A 24,466-nucleotide genomic window follows, 5' to 3' on the forward strand; every position below is an offset into this window, starting at 1 on the left:
AATAGCTATTTTTCTACGAAAGTGCAGAAACACGATTGTTTTTGTAGGTAAATTGATTGTGAAAACAGGTCTTTGAAACACTAGTGCGGCAATAGTAAAACTATCACAAATTTGTGTCGGAGAGCACTTCCCAATAACTCATAATGTAAACGGTAATAGAAGAGCTGAGCCCAGCAAGTCGAAAACTTTCAGGCAAGTCATTCCTGCAATAAAATCTTGCACGTCTAAACAAGTCTTGACAGCGCTTCCTATAGGAAATTGACATTTATTTCGATTTTGTTGAAAGTTTCAAGTTTCAAGTTTCAAGTTGGTGTGCAAGTGCTGATTAATATAAAAATAGACATGTTTACGGTTTTTCTTAAAGTGACATCTCAAGTCATGTTCTGAATGACAGGTCAATGACAACTATTTGTAATTTTTTGATTGGTTAACATTCGTTTTCAAGGTCAAATTACTTTTCGGACTAGTCCGAAAAGTACCCACTTTTTGGACAGTTACCATGGTGATACTGACGACTCCCCAAATCGCCCATTTTGTGTACCAAAAAGTATAACAAAATAGCGTCTTATTCAGGTGGTTGGAGAAAAAAATAATTGTAAGATGCTACTACATACGAAAAATGCGCGCATGTGCGTACACTTTCCCTTGTTTAATTTTATTTTAAAACATTCGACCAGCTAATTGATCTTATGACAAGGAACTGCGAACATCCTAAACAAGATTTTAAGTTTCTATTTCATTATCATCGCAGATGAAAATCTTAATGTGGTCGTTGAACTCTGTTTCTCAAACCTTCAAACATATTTATACTTTCGCATAGAAAGTATATGCGACTTAAATTTTATTATTTAGTCATCAGCGAACGTTTTTCAAAAGTCGGTCAGCGTACCCACCCTCGTTGCAGCGGCAATAATTAGAGGCACGGGAGTCAATTCATTATATTCAAAATTTAATGCAAATCTCAATAACAATGACGCAACAGTTGTTATGCAACTATTGCGTTTGGCAAGTATTGTTAACAGTTGTGTGCTACATTCGGGTTTGTCTATACTTTTTCATTGTACACCATCTGATTTCAATTTTTTCCAGACCAGACAAATTGAAAAATTTCTTTGAGCGTTCATCCTCCTGTACCTTGAAAATAATGGTATTGCAACTACATATTTATTTAAACCGAGGGTTGGGGAGTAGAAGCAAAAAGTCTTCAAATGAAGAACTTATGCATCTACTTATTCCTTTATACCTCCCAAGAAAGTTGGTTCTATATGTAACATTTGTGTAGTTATGGGATAGAATGCACTATATTAACGAATTATCAAGAATTAAATTAAACAATTTAATAAAAATTAATTTATAATAAAAAGGCCTGTAAAAAGGTGTAGGAGAGCTTTGCGTGCAATGCAAAGTTTAAGGAGGAGAGTATGTGTGAATGTTTCATGAAGGTTGAGGTCAGAACGCTTTTTTTTCAGTTTCAAGGGGCGTTCGGATATTGTGATCACGCACAACAAACGCAACTACAGATAGAAAACTTGTATTTGTGTAGGCATAATTAGGTTTTCGCTCGGGTTTTCGGTTCAAAAATTTCATAGGTAAAATAATTTACGGAATGGTTATGGAAAGGATATGGTGAAACGTTATGTATAGTGAGAATCAACCTTTAGTTACCTAATATTATAAGAGGTTGAATGGAAATGACATCCTTCTCTAATATAACCGCCCCTTCGATAACATGTTCTCATTTTTCGTGTGCGCGATATATTTGTATTTTTATTACATAAACATTCATCTCGACATTCATATTATCGTGCATCGATTTTTTTCAAATATCGAAGAACGTTTACATTGTCGATAATAATAGACGCCATCCCAAGTTTAGTGTTGGGGAATTGGGGATACAAGAGCAGTGTATGTAATTCGAAATATAATTTCTAAATGAAATATTCTTGTTAATGACTGATTTTCTCTTGTGCCACATAGTCTAGGCGATAGAGACTGTAAAATTGGCAAACTAGACATTTTGAGGTGGAAAAGAAAAAAATGGTGGAATATGTTCAGTTAGGTGTCAGAAACAACATATTAAAAATCCCACCCTCCAGACCCTGTGCTAAAGGCTCCAGCCACCCCACCATCCCCCAAAAACCGTGTTTTCGCTCTTTTTGGCTGATATCTCGCGATCTATGAGGTCTATATGAAATATTCTGGTTAATGACTGATTTTCTCTTGTGCCACAAGATAGTCGTATTAGAATGGGCCGCATTGTAACACTATTTCAGTATACATAGGTACTATTTAAACTGATGCTTTTTAGGGAATGGTACTTTCAGTTTCAGCTTAACGTTGTACCTGTTCATGTTTACTCGATAATTTTGCAATTTCTAAATTCTGTTATCAGTTATGAATTTAAAGTTGATAAGTCTATAACAGTTCACTACAAAGTATCGACAAATTAAATTTTAAAAAAATCGCTGTCTCTAGCACAGATACCTCCGGCGCATGCGCGTTTCTGCCCTTTTTTTGTCTTAAGAATATGTGTACCAAATTTGGTTTCAATCGGGTCAGCAATTTAGTCGGAAATAAGAGTACAGACCGACAGACCGATCGACGAGATTTTGTTTGATACGGATTCCTGGTGGTTCAAAACGTATATTTCCGTAAAAAAGTGGGGGGGGGGGTCATTTTTTACCCCAATTACATTGAAAGCTATAGACATGTTCAGACTACACCATCACGTCACCGTCCGGACCGTCAAAATTTGTCAACGAGAATATTTTACGTTGCGTTACCGATATGGTGACGTGACGGTGTCGGTACGTATAGTATGAATCGCGTTTTAATCATCCAAAAATTAAACTAAGCACTTCAATTTTCCAAACGTCAAAAAATCTCCTGAGCACAAAAGTACCATAAGCACAATTGAAATATTACGCAACACCGTCGTTTTGGTTCCACCTGCATATTGTGCAAAATGTAACGGAGGTCTATTTCTGTACGAACCCAAAATCAATTCGACTAAAAAATTCCAACGGTAATTCTAGACCCGACAATAAGTGCCAGAATTCCATGAAATTTGTTACGCATGTACAATCTTTATGTATTCAGATACAAAACTATGTAAGCCTAGGCTGTTTTTTTTAGTATAATATGGCATCTCTAGAGGTCGGTTGTTACACGACAGTGTGAAACTTTAGTTCACATGACTGACATAATTAAGAGACTGGATTAGATCCTAATCAATCAAATTTCTTAATTTGGTGAGTCGAGTGAACTGAGTATGAACTATCATGGTACAACCGGGTCTGTACGAATATCAGTAGATATTGAAGTCATTTTCTAAGGACATAATGTGTCTGAACAGATTGAAATCATTAACTCTATTCTTCGTGATATGCTTTCAATAAAAAAAACGAACATTTTAGGAGGGGCACCAAATGTATGTGAAAAGAAAGAATGTCGTAATGTCCGCGTCCTAATACCCGCGTTCCAATGTCTGCGTCCCACTGCGTCTAAATGTCTGCGTCCTAATAATGTCTGCGGCCCAATGACGGCGTCCTATTGTCTGCGTCCTAATGTCTGGCGGCCTAATGCCCGGTCACCGATGGATGTCGCTGGACAACGGCAAAATAACTTCACCGGCAAAAATTGTGCAACACTATACGACGAAACGAAATTTTGTAAACGGCGAATTCGACCTCGATACTGGCAAAATGCATCTTTTTTTTTGGCGTCACTGGTATTTCAACACGAATGCCTGTTATTCTTACCAGATAAATTAATTTAAACTACCTAATCAATTTTTAACAAAAATACAATTATTTTACAATGGTTAAAATGAACACGTTTTATTCGGAAAAATTCTCTTCCTTCTCACAAATAAAAAGAAACCTCGGAAAAAGTTAATAAATTAACCCGACTATCAGTTATGTCTAACAATCAAACTTAATAAGAAACACCCAAGTTAGATTTTCATTGTTTAAACAATTTATACGTTGTTTAAACAATTTGTTACTAAAAAAGGACATTTCTCAGAATTGATTAAAACAAATAGAACGTGTAAATTAAAGACTAATATGTACCCACAACGTTAGAATTTGTACCCTCTTAGTTCCGCTGGAAACCCGATTTGAAATCATAGCAACCCAACTTTTCACGATTCAAATTTTATTACTCTCATAAAAAACTATGAATTAAAGACTAATTTGTACCCAAATTAGATTTTCATTGTTTAAACAATTTATACATTATTTAAACAATTTTTTACTAAAAAAGGGCAATTCTAAAAATTAATAAAAAGAAATTGGACGTATAAATTAAAGACTAATTTATACCCACAAAATTAAAGTTTGTGCCCGCTTGGTTCCGCCGGAAAACCGATTCTGAGGTGGGGGCGGTAACTAGACATCAAGTTAGCACCTCCACTTTTTCCGATTGAAATTTTATTAGTCGCATCAAAAACCATGAATTAAAAAGTAATTTGTACTCAACTTAGATTTTTTACTAAAAAAGGGAAATTCTCAGAATTAATGGAACATATGAATTAAAGACAATTTGTACCCACAACATTAGAATTTGTACCCGCTGGGTTCCGCCAGAAAACTGATTCTCACGTAATAAGCATTTAAAGACCGCCTGACATAAATTCAAAATATACGCTGTATAATGCAAGAAGATTCAAGTCCTTAGAAAAATTCTCCGCAATCTTGCATTTTCCCTTTGTAGGTACCTTCCGTTGACACCCCATTTTCGAGATATACAGACTAAATAAATCTTCTGACACTTTTCAAGATATTCGCTCTTAAAGATTTGACGTCACTAATTATGGACATACATATTTCTTCCAAACGTACCAATCGCCCTTTGTGGCTACCCTCCTCCGACACTTCGCTCTAGAGATATTAGAACGAATCACGTTAAAGAGTCGAGGAGGACAGTGGTCGGTAGCAACTATAATTCTTTCATTGAGACATTTCATTAGAATACTGTGAAAGATAAAATAAATTTCTAACCCCCACCCCCTCTCCCCGTCTCCCACTCATCTTAAAAAGGAGTCGCGGATGAAAGTTATAGTTTGTAGAACCAATTCCTTTCGATGAGACGTTTGATGAGAAAACCATGCACGTGTGGTTACAACGTTACAGTTTCCTCGTGGGTAGAAACAATACATTTAATAACAGTCTTACTTACTTTGTAATAGCATTATTTATCACCTACAATTTACATAATACGCTTAATACTTCACTTCGAATCGAATTTAGAACTGCCTCGAAAGTTCTCGAACGCTTCCGAATGCTCCTGAATATTATTATTATTATTTTTTTTTTTTACATAAACAAAGATAATAAAAATGATAAACAAAACATTTAACATTAAGCACATTTAAGCTCTTCAAGATTATACGCTCATTCTTCTATTGGAAATTGCCTTACTTTTTTCTGAAACTGGAACAGTACCCATAAACAGTTTTACGCCCCGCAATCGTGGCGATTTACTGGTAATAGATGGCAATGGAGTAGGATGTGAAGGCCTCTATACTATACAAATAAAATGTGTTATGTTAGTAGTTTCGGTTACGAACTAAACTGTCGAACTGACATTAGCTGTCAATTTCAATGATCCAAACCTGAAATCTTTTAATTTATGTTCATATTTTTCAAATTTGGTGCCATTTTATACAGTGTGTAAAGCGATGGGGTATACAAGAAGGAATTTTTTTTAAATATTGATTTATGAAAAAAATTTATTCTTCATATTTTTTACTTGCTTTGAAAGTGCCAATAACGTTTCGATTGTTTGTCGTTTGATAGCAATACGCTATCTTGATTATAATGTGATATGATGTAATAACTTTCAATAAAAAAAATTAATTTTATTATTTTTCCAGATTTCTATAAATAAATTTTAGATTATCGAAACGTTATTGGTACTTTCAAAGCAAGCAAAAAATATCATGAAGAATAATTTTTTTTCATAAATCAATATTTTAAAAAAAGCTTCCCTCTTGTATACCCCATCGCTTTACACCCTGTATTTATCCTGTGTGTGTCTATCGTTAAACACAGCGCCATCTACTACCTTCTTATAATGAATGAAGTATAGATTCATAAATTTATGCGCTACGAGGATTTTTTTGTTCGAAACTACGAGTATATTAATTTATAGACTGAGAGAACGACAGATGTTGTGCGATGATTTTTAAACGTCTGTCACCGCAATTTTCTCTTTACATAGACTAGAACTAGCGTATATCATACGTCTGTTGAGCGGTCCGTTCTTTTTTTTTGTAATTTTTAAAATGTTGACAGCACAGCAAACAGAAGTTTATTTTTCATTTGCCTATTATATGCCAATTATATCTGGCATGAGATATACATATAAAGCAGTCCATGGTGTCCTAGGACTTAATTGACTGTTATCTCATTATGCCCTTAGACTGTCAAATATATTGATATAGGTATAATGTAAATCTATTAAAAAAAGATACTACTTTATTAAAACCATTCATATTCGGGCGGCGAATAGACTACGTCGCTAAAAATCAATAGCGCCTTTCTTGTATTCTTAAGACGGTGTTTACTGATTGTCAAAGCGATCAGGCGTGTCTAAACGGTCATTATTATTGTGCGCACGCACAGACAGACAAACGGACAGATATGTAGACAGCAATGCACATTATAAACGATCTGGAGGTTCGTTACTAATTTAGCAGAGGGTATTCTTTCGACCCCAATATTCCTTCCCAACTTGCGCCATGGCACAGTCCACAGACGACTTCCTAACAATATAATTTGTTTACACAAAAATGTTTGTGTTTAGTCCTTAATTTTATGTCGCATTTCCTTTTTTTAGTGAACAATTGTTTAAATAATGTATAAATGTATTTATAATTATGTAAGAATTGTAATTTCCCGAAATGATAAGTTATTTGGAAAAATGATCCCAGTAAATACAAACGTACGTAGGTACTAACATTCAATAAATGACAGACCTAAACGATGAAAGAAATGCCATATGCTGCAATTTTGTAGGCAGGTCTGAGCATAAACTACTTTTTTTGAAATAGCAAATTTCAAAAATGTGTTGGAAAACTGGCCGACTTGCGTTTGTATACCTAAGTATGTCAAAATGTAGCTTTACAGCAACTAGGGAGTACTCTGGACGGCGCAACTTCCGTCTGCAAAACTTCCTACTTCCTCTACCATAAGTAATATTCCGACCCCGATTCCGACCATTAGCCTTCTAGCTCGCCATGGTGCCTACTACTAATAAATAATTGTCAAATAGTTGAAAGAATTGTAATCGATCTCTCTGGATTTTAAGAGATTTCCGAGGGCATCGAGGAGATACACTAGTGTATAAAATTCAGGACCGGTTTACCTCTCTGTCTAACCTAACATCCCTGTAGGTGAGGGGAGTGAGGGGAAAGTTCGCATAAACGAAATATCTGTATGGGAACCGTATACAAATTCAATTTGATTTCAATGCCAAAACTTATCGACGGTAAACATTCCTTTATAGTTTACATAATAGGTGCCGTGAATGATGTAGGTAATAAAAATTTTATGCATTGCGAATAAATTGAACATTTCACCTTGACCATTCGCATCTCTTGACACTTCCTTGAAAGTCTTGTTACATCCTCCCTATATTGTAAGAAATTTTCCATTTTCAGTCCTTTGCTAAACGCTAGACTGCATCAAACAGACAACAATGATTTACATTGACAAATGGCAGATTGCCCGCTTTCTTTCATCCAAAAAAATAATGAAACAGTCTTTTCTTTATACCAATTTGATTTAAACATTATATCTCCATTAAATAATCTCTAGAGACCCCCCTCGGCAAGTATTTCCGGTGCGTATAAATGTGTTTTGTTTATTCAGTACCTTAACGTGCATTTATTCCACTTATAAGCACAATGAACCGTTCATGTGACTGGCACCTTCATATATTTCAGCTGACAATTTATATGTGTCATCGCTTTAAAGAAGCGTTACAAGGAAACGTTCACTGCACCTAAATTTAAAAAAAAACCGTGGAAGAAATCAAATTATCTATTCCAAAAAAAGATAAAAACACTTTCTCTCTAATGTCGAAGGCAAGCTTAATCGTCACGTTATTTGGAAAGTCGCGTATAACAATTAAACAGAATATCTTTCTAATTCTGTAATTGTGGTGAAATTAGAAATTGTAGAGCGTAAAAATGTCAGCGTCTCTAAAGTTGAGTGGTGGAGAAATTTGGCTGCAATCAGAAATTACTCCCTTCACATCATTTGCGCACTACCGACACACGTAGCGTGCAATTAAATTGTGTTTTTTTTTAATATCCGGTTGTTATTCTTTTTAGATGCAACATTCAGTTCCTCCACAGATATGGTACTTATTTATGCTTGTGATCATATTTCGTAATGTAATTATTTAAATTTTTAAGGCGACATTTCACAGAGCATTCTTAAAGGTCACCTTCCCAGATGATCCAGTTTTTGTTGTATTTTGAAAGTATATATTAAGGCAATTGCGTACCATATTATCTAAAACTAAAACTAAACTGCCGAGTTGAGATGGATCAATTTTGAAAGGCGATAGATGGAAAATAGATCTAAGGTAGGGTAAAAATGTAAAACTTGTGCGTTTTTCTACAAAACTACAAATTAATACATGCAATACGTATACGGGCATACGGCACATAAAATCGAGAAGTAAAAATCTTATGTTGTGTACAGTTTAGACCTCGGTTTAGGCGGATGTAACTAATCTCATCAATCGTCTAATTAGATAATTGGGAATTCTTTATCGGTTGAATTCAATGATAATGTCATAAGTTTACTGTAAAATGACACTGCATATTTAACCAATAACAGCCGTGTGAACTTGTCCCTCAATTAACAGAATTTTCAATTCTAATTACTTCTGGAGCCCCTCACAGAGTTCTAGAGTGAGTTCTTGTTCATAAATATAACCATACATGTTACGAAATATTAATTATAGAGCAAAATTCTTCTTTTCAACTAGCAATAATTGCATCTCATCTTTACTTCATCAATCATCAGTTACAGCACAAAGCCTGTACATGTACAGCAGCCGTCATATTCTAATAAGGTAGTACACTATTGTGGCGCAACTTTTCAATATTGCGCAACTAAATGGCGCATGTTGTTCACATTGAACGCAAAAATTGCAAATAATTTGCAACATTTAGTGTGGCGCAATATCAAAATGTGGATGCAATTTTTTTAAGTTGCGAAGATGTTCACATTTCTTCTCCACGTCTTCAATTTTATTGCACGATTAACCGGGCGCGGTAGAATTGGTATAGTGGGAGTAGTCCGAGTGGTCCTGTTTATAGTTTATCTTAGCAAACAAATTTGTGAATACTAATATCACAGACAATAATCTGTGCTAATATGTATTCTGAAGACGAAGAGATGTGCGAGACGGCCATCAAATTTCGCGAAAAAGGCCCCCCTCCTCCCCCACGAATTACACGTGCGACTCTTTCGAGATTATTGAGCGACGGGGTCTGGTGGAGGGGGGGGGGTTAAAAATTAATCTTATCTCTCATTGTATTCTAATTAAAGGTCTCAACGAAAGGAAACGTTTTCTACCAACTACTGCCCTGGGGGGGGGGGGGGGAGTGGAACTTCATGGTACTCTAATGAAAGGTCTCAACGAAACGAATTAATTTCTACGAACCATAGCCCTCCTCCTCGACCTCTTATCATGATCGGGTATATTCCCTTATACGTTATACCTCAAGAACGGATTGTCGTAAGAGGGTACTCACAAAGGGAGATTGAGATGTCTGCAAGCCATTGGTGATGTCAAAACAAAAGCTATTTCGGTTTAAAAAATGCGCTTTATCTGCACAGGAGTTGTGCACAATGTATACTTGTTTGCGGATATCGGCATCGGATTTTGATTACTTATTAGAAAAAGTAACAAAAACGTATTTTGCGAAGTCCATTTTGCTTGATTTTGCTTTGATTTTATTACGCGAGAAGCCATATCATCTGGTATGCAGTAGTACACGTACCAGGCTAAACGTAAATTGCGCCACTTTATATATAACCGACAAAACGGTCCACTTTGTTGTAACGACATTTTATTGCATCTGGGTAGTCACATGTATCAATTTCTGAAATATATGCAAGTTAGAAAATTGCACGCAGCTTAAAAGATGGCGCAAGTTTTCCACGTTGCAGCGCAGTTCACACGCTGAAATAACCAAGTTGCGCAATTTTAAATATTGCGCAATACAAAAATGTACAAATGTGAAACTACCTAGAACCGGTTAGAACATATTCACCGCCGAGGTCACCACCTACATTGACGATATCGAGGTGGTATCTACTCCACCATTCTCCACATCAGTGTTTCAAAGGTCTTTTAGTTGCAACATTTGCAAGTTTTGTAATCGAACTCCGAGTGAATCGGGAACAGGAAAAACTGCGGGCTCAATATAATAGAAACCAACATATTTCATTCCCTAGGTCCATGTATCGAGTTCGGACTTTCGCTAGATTATTCCCTATGACTCTGATGTCTAACAATTCAATATAACTCTTCTCTGTGGTCTAGGTGTGGAACCAATACCGACTTAAAGAATCGCCCCTTTTAATTTCTATCGGTTCAGTGATAGGTTTTGTATCGTTTAGTGTTAATGTGTACAGCTCATGTTAATCTCTCAACGGGTTACGGGTTGTCGATAAATGTAAAACAAACTATTGAAAAACTTTGGACACCATCGCAACGAAATATTCCGGACTCATGTTTTCATTTTTTTAGATGTAAAATCTATTTTCCTCACAATATTCTGTTAACTTCATAAGTTCAGGAAAGTAAATCACTACTGGCAGTTTTATTAGCTTCCTAGCATGTGCTAGGTAGCTATTGCGATAGCCGTTTTTTGAACATTTCAAAATTTCATCAAATGTCGACGTTTTAGACCATTTTAAGCAACTTTTAAAGAATAAAATTTTTTCCCGTCTGTATGTACGTACGTACGTTTGTTGGCAATTTTCTGAGAATACGGCTCGACGGATTTTTTTGAAATTTTGTATATATGTATGTTTTAGGCATACCGAACAGAAAAATAACGGGCCGGATTTTTGAAAAAAAATTTTGGAGCGCCGTAACGGCATCGAACTTTTTTTTTCAAATAGCAACCTAAAATTTGATTCTATTATTTGGAAGACCTTATTTTCCTGTGTACAACCTACAAAAAATTGGGCCGGGTTATATTATCAAAAAACGGAGAAAAAAATTGTCAAAGTCAAAAAATTGTGTTGCATATGTGCAAAACGCAACGATCTTGTTTCTGAAGCAATTTAAACGAAATTTCTATGGTAAGTTCCTTTAATAAAAGCAAATAAAATTCATGCACAAAAATCGTGTTGCGCATGCGCAGAATAAACGCAATTTTCTTATTTATGGAACAATTAAAACGAAATTTGGATGGTAGGTCCTCCTAATAAAAGAAAACAAAATGCATGCGCAAAAAAAAGTAAAATTTTCTTTTTAAGGAAACGACGTTTTATTTATTTTTTTAAATTTCGAAATCGGGGAAATCTATTTTATATGGCATGGAAAATATCTTTATTTTATATGGTATGGAAAATATTTTACATAGACGAACTTCTTGTTTGTGGGAGGTGCTAAAAAAATACTTACTTGAAAAAATAAAATTTGCTTTTTAGGGAAACAACGTTTTATTTAATTATTTTTTTTAATTTTGAAATCAGGAAAATATATTTTGTATGGTATGGAAAATATCTTTATTTTATATGGTATGGAAAATATTTTAGATGTACGAACTTTTATGTTTTATTTAATTTTTTTTTTATATATCCTGTACCTAAAAAATAAATATTTTATTTTCAATGAATTTTGTCCCATTAATCCAATTTTTAGCCTCCTAGCTCGCGCTGCGTATATATGCATCTATGTTAGTAATTTTTGAAGTTAATGGGTCGACTAATTTTGTTCAAATTTTGGATATACCGGCATGGAAAAAAATAAGTAGGTATTGTGTTTTTTACTTAAGCTAGAAAGAAACCCAATAAGCATTATATGAGTGTCAGAGAGACATAACTTTATCGATATTACACTGACAGTATCGATTAAATGTGTCGTGGAGACTAGCCTACTCAAAAGACGCATGAATGACATCAGCACCTTTAGCTTGTTGTGTATTTTATTTCTCACTTGTGTAATGCTTATTGGGTTTCTTTCTAGCTTATTATGTCAGATTTGCAGTAACTTCCATTTCTATATATACAGAGAATTTTTTTTAAATGTATACTTTCGGCATATGTAACCTTTAAAAAAACGGGTCAATCATGGGGAATAGATGAAAACAGGTAATCAACTCTACGCGAATTTGTTTGAAATAATCTATGCTATAAAAATGGTCGCTTAATGTCAAATTTAAGTTGCCCATTAGTGTGTATTTTTTATTAGTGTCAAATTGCGATTTTTCACAACGAATAAATTGGAATGGTATGTTCGATAACAGTTCAAGAAATGTTTGACGTATCCTGAAATCGTGTAATATTGGTTGCATACAATTCCACGAATTGACGGTTTTCTCTTCATAGCATGAGCTAGGTACAATGCGAAATTTCATCAAATGTTGACGTTTTAGATCATTTTAAGCAACTTTTAAAGAATAAATTTTTCCCGTCTGTAAGTGCGTACATATGTTGGCAATTTTTGGTTTCAGCTAGGAAACTATTCTGTCAAGAATTTGACACCTGGTTTCAGATAGTGTGGCATTTTTCGCCCCAAATATTTTTATGTCTCAAGAGCAGCTCTATAGAACTTTAATTAGAATAAATTTTACACGACTGACGCATTTGGATAAGTAGCCCACAACTAAGCTGGTCATCCCTCGCCTTTAGGACCACGTAAATAAACACTACAATCGCTGATTGACCGAGCATAATTATTTGGTAACTCATAAGCGGGATAAGCCCTCAAACAGGGCCGTAGTCAGAATGAAGTAGCAGGGGTGGCCGGTATTTTTCTAGGTGGGACTTAAGAAGTTTTGATAACGACTTCCCCTGTAATTTTTGTAAAGGAACCATCAACCTAATTTCCAGTGGGGGCAAGACCACGTTCTAGGTCCCCACCTGGCCACCCCCTCGCTACGGGCCTACCCTAAAATCGTAAATTGTGCGATATGATTTGCCTTCAGCGCGTGGCTTACGTAGACTGTATCGTAAGACATCTGGAGCTTAGAGAAACTGTGTTGTTTTGGATACACCTCTTGTCCTAAATTCTCTGATAAAACTGTAGAGTTAAATATATATGCTTCCTGTCACTTATTACCCCTCAACAAAGATCTAGATCATCTCCCAACTGGTAAGGGAAATGGAAGCCTTGGTTTACCTCGCTTGTCGGCGTGGTATTCGTAAGATAATATACCTATCAACGGCTTCGTTCGGGAGAAAACCCTTCCGTATCATGGGCCACGGTGTCTCTGCCTGGGAATTTTAAACTTTACGTAACCAGAATGGAAGTTGCGACCAATTTGGGAAGTGGACAAGACCAATAGGTATCGATGGACATTGTGACCAGACTAAGATAAACTGTAGTAAACTTGGGTTCGAATCCGGGTTCGGGCATGAATATTTGTGAATGTATAGTGGGTTGGGTTGGCAGAACCGTCTTGACTGCGGAAAACCCGCCAACTTAAAAAATAAAGACTAAAAAAATGAATTTAAAAGTGGGGCGTTGTGTCTTACACCTCTTCTTACCAGAGCTTTCCCATGCACCAGGATATTGAGGTTCGTGGTTATAGCGAGGGTTATAGTATTTGAGCGAGGATCAATACAAATGTATTTGTTTGTGTGAACTTACCAATTGATTATCATAACACTTCTTGTATATAATCATTGTTTTCAACTTTATACTATGCTAATGCTAGGAAACCTTATTTAAAATCCGCAGCGCTGTTCTTTTTACCTCTTTCTAGGCCATTCAATTTTTTTCAAATTAACAAAATTTCTTTTGAACATAATTAGATAGATTTGGCGACGTTGTTTTAATAACGGAGTCACGTTCAAAAATTAAATTAGTAGACAAAGATCGTTTAATTCAATTGCTTCACTAGAAATGACAACCACTTATCAGAAAGCAAGACGCGAATATTCCTCATTTACGTTTTTGCTTGTATTTTTTTACCATTTCAACTGTAGCACATCGTAAATTAAATGGATTTGGTGTTTAACTTCATTCAGCAATCGTAATTGAATTTCTATTCGTCGGCAAGCAAATTTCATTTTTCGGTAAAAGTTAAACTTGAAAGAATATATTTTTTTCTGGCGCGTTGATAAAATGTCTCAATTCACATTTGTAATTTGCGAATCGGCCATTTGGTGGCTTGCAACTAAGTTAACAACTATGTTTATCATTTGAACATAGGTATATGCATTCTTCTAGTATGGCATAGATCATTTCTAAAGAATTTCAACCCAGTTTTTTAGTTTTAAAAATATGGATGTACTTAAATAAATTCTAAATTCTTGAACGCCGGATTATTTCATTTCATATACCTACCCGAAGACGTTTTTGGTAGTATTGATTTTATTATACCTGCCTGTAGGTTGATAATATTCTAAACGCCAAAATCGAACAAAAATAGTACTTTGTGTACCAACGCGGGAAAGTGGATGTTTTCCGGGACGAAGATGGCCAGGCGAGGCGCAGCCGAGGCTGGTCACTTCCTTCGCCCCGGAAAACAACTTTCGTGCCGTGGTGCACACAATATTTTTTATCTTATACACTTACATTTAAAATTAATCCCTCAAGGCCTCAACAACGTCCGACCGCAAGCGCTTGAATTTGAATCCTTTTCGCGACATTATAATTCTTTTGAAAAAATCAAGTCCTCTATGCCGATAAAGTAGAAATTTAAAATGTCAATTTATTGTTCAAAACTTCTGGTTTAAGCTTATTTTTGCCCGTGTAGTACAGGGAATGATGTAAAGTGTATTTATATTTTCTTTTTTACTCTTCCATCATACTACTTATTAGTTTATGATCCGCACTAAATAGATAATTTCGTTGAATTTTTAGGCACTAGTGCGCGAAAGTAGATAGTCAATTGTATTTTTGATAACTATTTTCCACAACTGACAGATTTTTAAGAACATTATTTGGTATTCAGTGGTTGGCATGCTCGTCTAAATCATCCACGCTGATCATATACGCGCTCAGATGAATAAATAAAGTGAGTATACGCGAATGTTCAATTCAAAGTTCTGCCTGGATGATTTAGACGTTAATACTTATCTCAACGGTTTAGTAAAATGTGGACTAATTTCACTTATTGTTATTATAACATTATGTTACAGTTATTAACGATACGGGTAATTGAAATCATTAGGTATTGAAAATTCAGTGTAGGTACTTAGAGAAATCCACATTTAATACAAATGAGGTTTTATAACCTAACAAAATTACAAAACTAATCTTTGTCACTAAATGTACAATTATTATAAACTTTTAGAATAATTGTGGAATTATTGCCTGGTAGCAAATTAAGAACAGTCTCTTCTGCTAACTGTCGAAGTTCTGGAGGAGTGGAAGGAAGAATTTCTTCGCACATTATTCACTTTTTATTGAAAAAACTAAAATATACTGCACAGATTCGTATTTGACGCGCTTGTTAAATTTTTTCAAAATGTAGGGTAGCCAACTTAATTTCTTTATTGAAAAATTGTTGGTGTTGCCAACCTAATTTCTTTATTGAAATATTTATTACAGAAAATGTCAGAATTCTTAATTTTTTAATACAATTAAAATGCTCAACAGAGAAAATAGTATAAAGCATATGTTGCAGAAGGCCTTTCTAGCACTCGTTCGAAACTTGAACTCGTCCTAGAATATAGCGCCTTCTGCAACTTATGCTTTAATATACTATTACGATACGGTGCAATCTAAGTGGGCCCACGAGTATATTTTTTACTCGTAGATTTACCCCTTTCCCTTATAATACAGTTCAACGCAAATTCAAATTCTAGCGCGCTTGCGATTGCACAGTGCGGAGTCACCGAAGGGAGTCACGGTGCAACAGAGCAGAGTGCAAGTGGAGAATACCAATCATGTGCGAACTGAGTTGACATTTCCGGCATTTCACTGGCGCGTGATTATTTCCTTAGAAAATAACGGGATTTAAGGGGTTGTAATTAATACCAGGCGCATTTGAAATTATTACTGGTTTTGTATATTAACAAATGTGTTTTATAATTGAATGTGTGTTTTCAGGGACAAAATCACACCGGTTACATTTTAAATTCTTGGCAGGATCCATGTCTTGTCAAATGTTAGATGCTTTTAAGACTGGATTTATGCTTGATGACGAACGCGCAATGGGCACACTTTAAATCCTTGATGATCTTGTATTTAAAAAAAAAAGTGTTTTATAAATAGATTTATTCATTCCGTACAGTCACACTGGACACATTTGTGACACATTTTAACTTCGGGGTAGGCTCGTATGTTAAAATGCTACTTATTGCGGATAAGCGGTGTTCTACTTACAGTGCAAAGTACATCTTGGTGTTAAATGTATTGACACAGATGCTCGTTATTGAAAGTAAATGGGAGATTATGACTTACGTTTAAAACGTTTGAATTGGTCACGTGATATTGGGAAAGTATTCAAATTCACGAAACGTTGATAGGTATAGGTTCGCGGTAATTAAATGAATTCTTGAATTCAGTAAAATAAAGTGAACATAGGGTAAATTTAATTATTAAATCAGTGTTGACGATTTTATGTTTCTTATTTGATTAAAAAGAAATAACTTCTTTGACATTTTATTACAACCGCGCCATCTAGCTTACATAAGGCGTATTTTTTTCTCGCCTAGCCGACAAAATTGAATTTTCTCGCTCCATGCTTCTTTCGCGTCCTCACACAGGCGAGAAAATATAAGTTTCTCCTTGTATAGGATAAAAAAGTTATTAATTGCTACTGAAGATTGTTAGGCCTTCAGCTATGTCGTTAATTTAGCCTTTCAACAGGATCTATATTATAATACGTGCGTTTTTACCTTGGTGGAAGTTGCCAAGAGTCGCTTGTTGTAGGTGTGGACCTTGGAAAACGTTTCGCGACGAGGAAGTTGGATTGGAGTCTTGGTACTTGGGTAATAATACCTACTAGACTTCTCTATACCTTGGTATATAATATACTACGAGTATTATTACTTCATTCACATTCCCTGCGTAGGGCAATATTATTTTTCTACAATCCAAAGTAGGCATTTGCGCTCGTATTTGACAACGCAAACGTCATCTTTTTCGAGGAATGTCACTTTGTCGCTTAAAGCGACAAAATAGAAAAAACGCTCGCTCTCCCAGTTATTAACTACCTATAAATCAAATATGCATTGCTCAGAGTATCCAATGACAACGAGTAAATGACATCTTTCATTTGGGCATAAGATTAATATGATTTGAGTGAAAAATTTAAATTTCTGGAAATATGTGAACTGCTCGATTGTAGAAAAAATCTTGTGTGTAATTCGAGGTCGAGCGCAAATTGATTGTCGATTTCAAGAGAGTGCCGCGCTCCTTCGTCGCGCGTCAACTGTCTCTTTCAATCGACAATATATCATTTTGCGCTCTTAATACACAAATAGCTATTATCTACACGTAAATCTGATACTACTGTCGAACGATGTCGAGATCGTTTTTGGGCTGTAACTTTTTGGCCCGATAGTCTACGTAGCTGAAAAACAGTAGCGATCTTTCTTATCATTAAGAACATGTGTATACCAATCATTCAAAGCGATCGGACATTTCTAAACAAAGTTATCGTGTGCCGTGACAGACAGACAGACAAAAAACCAACTGGCAAACGCACAACAGAATACGGGCCCTATGTCACTTTCACCGATCGATAACCTGAATCCATTTTTTTCAGAGGTGATGAATTGTTTTTGAACTGATACCTCTGCTCTTATCCCGAATAAAATGTATAATTCCATAAAGTTAAAACTTTTTGGCGCATTGTTTTACATTTTTGGGACATTTTTGGAAACGCAACTATTTCTTATACACAGAAGAAAATTTAAACCTGGAAGCTACATTCTGAAGTTCATAATGCGATTTCGAAAAATACTGTTTTTCAACATCGACAAAAATGATACAACGTGATTAAATAACGTCGCTTTTCTTTTATTTTTGAGGTTGCTCGGAGTATGTTAACAAGTTTGCACAACTCACGAACAGTTCGCGTAGAGCTCTGTTCCTGTACAACGCCGATAACTTCCCTATTCCACAACCCCACAGAATTGCTCTTGCTAGAAATTTCTGAAAAGGAAGTTTACATGCCCAAAATATTTTCTTATGGAAGTCTTTTGCTACTTGTGAGTGACTTAAATCGATGTTTTTTGTTTTTTGCGATATTTTCAATTAACTACATGTGAAATTAGATCACTCACGGGGGACACTTTGTAACCCTAAGGCCCAATCTTCAAATGAGTATTACTTTTGTTTGAACAGTTATTTTTAAAAAACTGTTCGACAATTTTGTTCCTTAACTCATCAAGTATGTACACAGTACACAACAAATTTCGTGGAATTTTCCCCATTTTCCTTGTCCGGCCAAGAATTGCAGTGGAACTTTTTTATTCGAATTTCCAAAAAGTAATTCCAGATTCTTCATTTTCATGTAAAAAAAACCTAGATACCAAATTTCGTCGAATTCAGAATTTGTTTCGCACCTCCAAATAGGCGTGCGTCAAAATTTGCTCTTGCCATCTCAATCTCCAGTTTAGAGGGTCAAGCTCAATGCTCATTACCAACCATAATTGCACTTGGTATAGTAAACGCGACACAAATGCTGTCGAGTAGCAGCACTATAGGTGTTGGCAGAAGGGAAGATAGTTCTACAGGTTTTTTAAACTGTGACGATTTGGCAAACGTTAAAAATTTGTGCGAGATTTTTGCGAAAAACCGGTATTATTGACCTTTGACCTCGCGTAACATCTTTAGCAGCGCATGCCGCATACATCGGCGGGGATTTTTGGGATGGAGAACCACAAAAGCAAGCTTCATGCAAACATTCAGCTTTATTCTATTTTTTCCACAATGCATTTGTCTTTTTTATTCCCCGTATTATGTTAAGAAATATTTTATGAAAATGTAAAATTGCATAATGAAGTTGTAGAAAAAAAACGCACTTATAAAAACCGTCTCTAATGAATTGTAAATTGTTTAGTTGATTGAAAAAACGAATTCGCTAATATGCCTGAAACACGCACAAAAACCCTAAATTCAAATTGGAGCTCATTCATGGAATTGATACCAACTGTTCTATTATCTACTTGTGTGAAAATATGTAGGTGGTTAACTTATAGAATAAGAATCTCAAACTGGCTTTGTACTGTAAATTTATTGCTTTCTCGACAGATAATGTCATTTAGGTGTCACTCCTATAGTCCTATTGAATTATTTCTTAGCACATTTTATGTACTTACCTACCAATATTGGAAACTACGATCCGTCATTGGTATATGTATTGTTCTATCTTTAACCCATATCACTGAAATTCATCTATAGATCCATGAATAGAATAATGTACAGCGTATCTCAGTTTACATTTATAGATTTATAGTAAGTAGGTATAGGCAGGTAGAATATTTGGCAAATGCACCCGTAAAACATTGCTGGGGCCCTAATACTGGTTCACTTTTATAAAAAGCAGCGTTTTAACAGGTTCTAGGGGCATTTCAGACAACATTTGGCCAAATAGGCGTTTTTTACTAATTTGGACCTGCTGAACACGAATATCTCGACGTTGGCATCTCGAAATCTGAACAGGAAGTTCAGAATTCAAGATGGCGGCCAATTTCCGAAAATGTTGATCTTTTCACTCATGCGACCGATTTTTTCGAGCTAAAAACGGATTATAATGTTATTCCTGACGTACGTCACGATAATAATAGTTAACTATTGTTTTAACAACAATGTAATATAGTTTTTTTACCGGCAGGATGCGTAAAATTAAGAATTACGAAATTCCTAGCTCTCGTTGCCAAAAGGAGGACTTGCAAAACGATTGTTTCTAGTAATCCTGACACATATAAGTATTCCCGACATGCGAACCCGGATGTCAACCAGATAGTGTTTCAAAAGCGCTCTTCTTTACTGTTCACGCTGGGTACCATACTCCTCAGTGAGAAGATATATCTTTTGCAAAAATCTTCGTGACAAAACTATACAAGGTTGGTATCATAACTAGGTACACGAAACTTCACTTGTTCAGAATATCGACCTTGCTCGCATATTTTAGGAGGCGTCTTTTCCTCTATTTAGGTAGCTCATACCCTAGTTTCCACCGACGGTGCGCGTCCCGCTTAGTTCGGTAGGGAGAAGTCTCTACCAGACGTCCGTTTGGAAGAATGCGCACGTCCCTGACCCCATCTCGGTTAATCAAGTAGAACTTCCCAGAGTGGAGAAGTATTGCCAGGTTTCAGGAGCTGCGAAGCTTCTAACAATTCTGAACTCCATTCTCTTGGGATTCCATCTAATCTTTTTTAGCATTTCATCCATTTCCCTAATTACGGCATATCAGGTGTAAATCTCAAGAGGTAGTTCTTTGACCTTAAACTCTGAAATGTCGCCCAGACTAGCACATCTATCCTTGATTTCCTGGGGAAAGAATTGAAAATGGCTACATCCCCATTCCAACAACGTTACATTAATTCGGAAAGCTGCCCTAGATATCGTCCTTTGTGGTTGTCAATAGGATTGCTGGTCAAAACTTTGTTAATGTTGCAAGGCTCAACTGATTTGTACTACCTATATTCTCAAGAAGACGATTGACCTAACACCATCAAAATAAGATAAATTTGTCTTCACTTTTCTATATGCTTTCATACTTGAACAATAATAATATATCCTGAGTAACGGTAATTACTACCTAGCAAAATAAGAATCTTCCGAAACACCGCAGTTTAGTTTAACTCCTTCATTTTTTTCAGTTAAAAATTAACGTAAAATTCGAAAGATTGTAGTTATCAAAACTTTATAAGGAGAATTATGCATTATAAACGCATGTCGGAAATACTTATATGTGTCAGGATTACTAGAAACAATCGTTTTGCAAATCCTCCTTTTGACAACAAGAGCTAGGAATTTCGTAATTCTTAATTTTACGCATCCTGCCGGTAAAATAGTACATTATATATTATCAAGGGAGAGAAGTACAGTATTATTGCCTGAGCACCAAGATTACATCTCGAGGCGCTTGCGCCGAGGGATGTAAGGTGCGAAGGCAATAATAGACTTCTTTACCGTGGTATATATACTATTTTTTTCACTACTAGCACTTGAAATCCTCTAAATTAACATATTATATTGATAAGAAAATGAACGGTTGGACAGAATTTTTTGTTTATTAATTTAACATGTCAATCAAGTACGTAGAAGTACAAGTCAAACAGGCCGTATTTTGTTCTGTCACTGAGATATTTTCAAAGAGTAATTTCGTTCGAATTTTTTCAAAATGTGATAATTTTAAGTAAGTAATATATCTGGAAATGGCGGATGGTGGCAATTATTCTTTTTAGAGAACTTGTCTAAACGTTTATTGAGCGAAATTTCGGGCTGTGTTTTCTAAAAGTGACAGCGTGACAGTTCTCATTATTGACTACTAATAGTTAATAATGTCCACATTATTAACCACTTTGAACAAATGCCGAGAAAGCCTACTTTACAAGTGGAAAAAAGGTTAATAATCATGTCATCAGACGCTAGTAGTGAAAAAAACTATTACATTATTGTTAAAACAATAGTTAACTATTATTATCGTGACGTACGTCAGGAACAACATTATAATTAGTTTTTAGATCGAAAAAATCGGTTGCATGAGTGAAAAGATAAACATTTTCGGAAATTGGCCACCATCTTGAATTCTGGACTTCCGGTTCAGATTTCGAGATGCCAACATCGATATTCGTGTTCAGCAGGTACCAATTAGTAAAAAAAGCCTTGTTGGCCAACTGTTGTCTGAAATGCTCCTAGGACAGAAAAACTTCGAAAAGTGAACCAGTCTAAAATGATAATCATAATATTCGAATCCGGAAACATAAGCTTCTTATAAGTCCAACCAAGTAAGCATTGTCATCAGACAGTTTTATCATATTTTTGGTAACTATTACCTACTTTTGAAGTGAAAATGTCTTTCAGGATAACAAATGAAAGCGTACGTAGTGCAAAGACGTGTAAAATCAGCGAGCTTTCTCCAGGAATGATTGGCTTATTTATAACTGGCCCTAAAATAGTATCGTCAACCAATCAATGTTTATGCTCAAATATCCTCCATCCATAATCAACGTGCCCTTCTAATTCAATCGTAGATATTGAAGAATTTATCAACTTTTTAATTGCTTTAAATTACCTTCGATTATGCATCTCAAGCGGTCCAGTTTAATTATTACTATCTTGTAGTTGTACTTATTTGTGATTGGAATTTATATTATAATTTACGGGTTCTTTAGACGTACTATTTCTGATCGGGACCGACGACCTCTCAAGTTTACCTAACTGTATACGTATTGCATACACTCCATTAATTATAATAGACTAACTTATTTTTACATTTTTAATAACACTGTTTATTTTTTTGTAGTACTTCATATAATGCCTTTCGTGCTCAGTCAGTTAATAGTAAATTACATTTTAAGGTAAGAAGCCTTGTGTTAGCTTGTTGTGTGTAAATTAATCAAATTGTTTTGTGCTGTCTGCAAAATAATATTCGATTAAACCCGAAAAAAATAAATTGGCTCTGAAAAGGCATGATATGAAAGCGGAGATCTACCACATAATTTAGGAAAAATTGTGGAATTTAAGAGGATTGGAGACCACGTGACTTTTTCATGTGCCGTTTACCGATAAATTAGAATTACATTGTCGAAAACCGCATGAAAATCGAATCGAATCGAATTAAAAATAACGAAGATATACCTAGCAAAAATCGCATATCATTGGGATATCCAATCCTCTTAACTTTTTTTAATTTGCTGTTTCTAAGAACTAGAAACGTAATCTGTATTTTGAAAGCAAATGCCAAGATTAATAGCTAGTCGCTTGTTAATTGCTATATCGCTTTTTGATTCAAATAACTTTTCAAGACTAATTATTCAATAAAAACGCTGCTGTAACTTACATTTACGTAAACAACTGATATTATAAAGCAGCATATACTGTTTTGAAAAGAATTCCCAACAAATTTGCTTGTTGACGCCTATCAGAAACATGATAGTGGAGTGTCTCGAAATTACCCGAAACTTTAGCGAAATCCCTTACACCGGACGTCCAATAAGGTTGAGGATTGCATCTACCACAGGTAACGTAAATAATGATGTAGGTATATATTTGGTTATTAAAGTATGACACATATTAGGAGTTGCACGATCTACAGTATACCGGATAATTAAAGAATATCGAAGTACTGGGATTGTTACCCCTTCGAAACGTTCCGGTGGTCATCGCTGTTGCAAATGTGAGCTCTGACGATTGGCGGAATTGTGTGCAACACGTTATTGAGGAAGAAAATAAGATGTGTAGATTGGATGGCCTAATGCATACACTCGGACTCGTCAAACACAATGACTCGTGCGCTCGTTTACAGATTCTAGAAGTGCCTACGCTACGGAGTCACTATAGTCGCCTTAGTTGATTTTCATTACTGTGGCCATTAAGCCCTAAATGGCCAAAGAAAACTTTTTATTTTCTAACAATAATACTCAGAAAATTAACATAATTCATAATGAACATTCTTGGATTTGTTAGTTGACTATACTATATAATAATCTTAAAAGTATTTAAGTACATAATTATATGTAACTAGATGACCCGACGGACGTTGTCCTCTTTCTTAGCTATGAATACCTATTCAATTCGGACTGGAATAAGTAATAACCATAAATGATTTAAAAAAATTCACTGTGGCTAGCACAGGTACCAACTGCGCATGCGCGATCCTGCCCTTTTATGTCTAAGAATATGTATAGCAAATTTGGTTTAAATCGGTTCAACCGTTTAGCCGGAAAAGAGATTTTTGACACACTTGCTCCAAAATCTCCCCATCTCTCCCCAAAATAATTAAAAATTAACTCCCTCACTTCTAGTTGCTTTTGGCGATCATAGCAAGCAACGTACTTTTTTCTGTTGCGCCAAATGCCGTAATTTGAAAGCAATTATTGTATTTCAGGATATGAGTAAACAAATGTATAGAATCTGGCCCATTTCCGGAAACCAAGGAATCTAGTGGCTATGGTGGCGGTATCAATGGCGTCAATTTCACTTGGCCACTGGCGCAACATAATCCAGGGGCTTCAATTGTAATCTTAAAAGCCTTGCAATGTGGACCCACAAAGTTCTTTTGTCTAATAGCAACGATTTATTGTAAACTGTAATCGATTGCTACGTTATAATTAGATGCAGATCGATAGGG

At 35.4% G+C, this 24,466-nt stretch overlaps 1 protein-coding gene across 1 annotated transcript in view; it reads left to right on the forward strand.

The window, feature by feature from the left end:
• Window positions 1–24,466, forward strand: part of LOC116163058 — an 87,933-nt gene that overhangs the window by 27,502 nt on the left and 35,965 nt on the right. The window lies entirely within an intron of this gene.

This window comes from Photinus pyralis, unplaced genomic scaffold (genome assembly GCF_008802855.1).
Source record: "Photinus pyralis isolate 1611_PpyrPB1 unplaced genomic scaffold, Ppyr1.3 Ppyr1.4_LG2, whole genome shotgun sequence".
NCBI lineage: Eukaryota > Metazoa > Arthropoda > Insecta > Coleoptera > Lampyridae > Photinus > Photinus pyralis.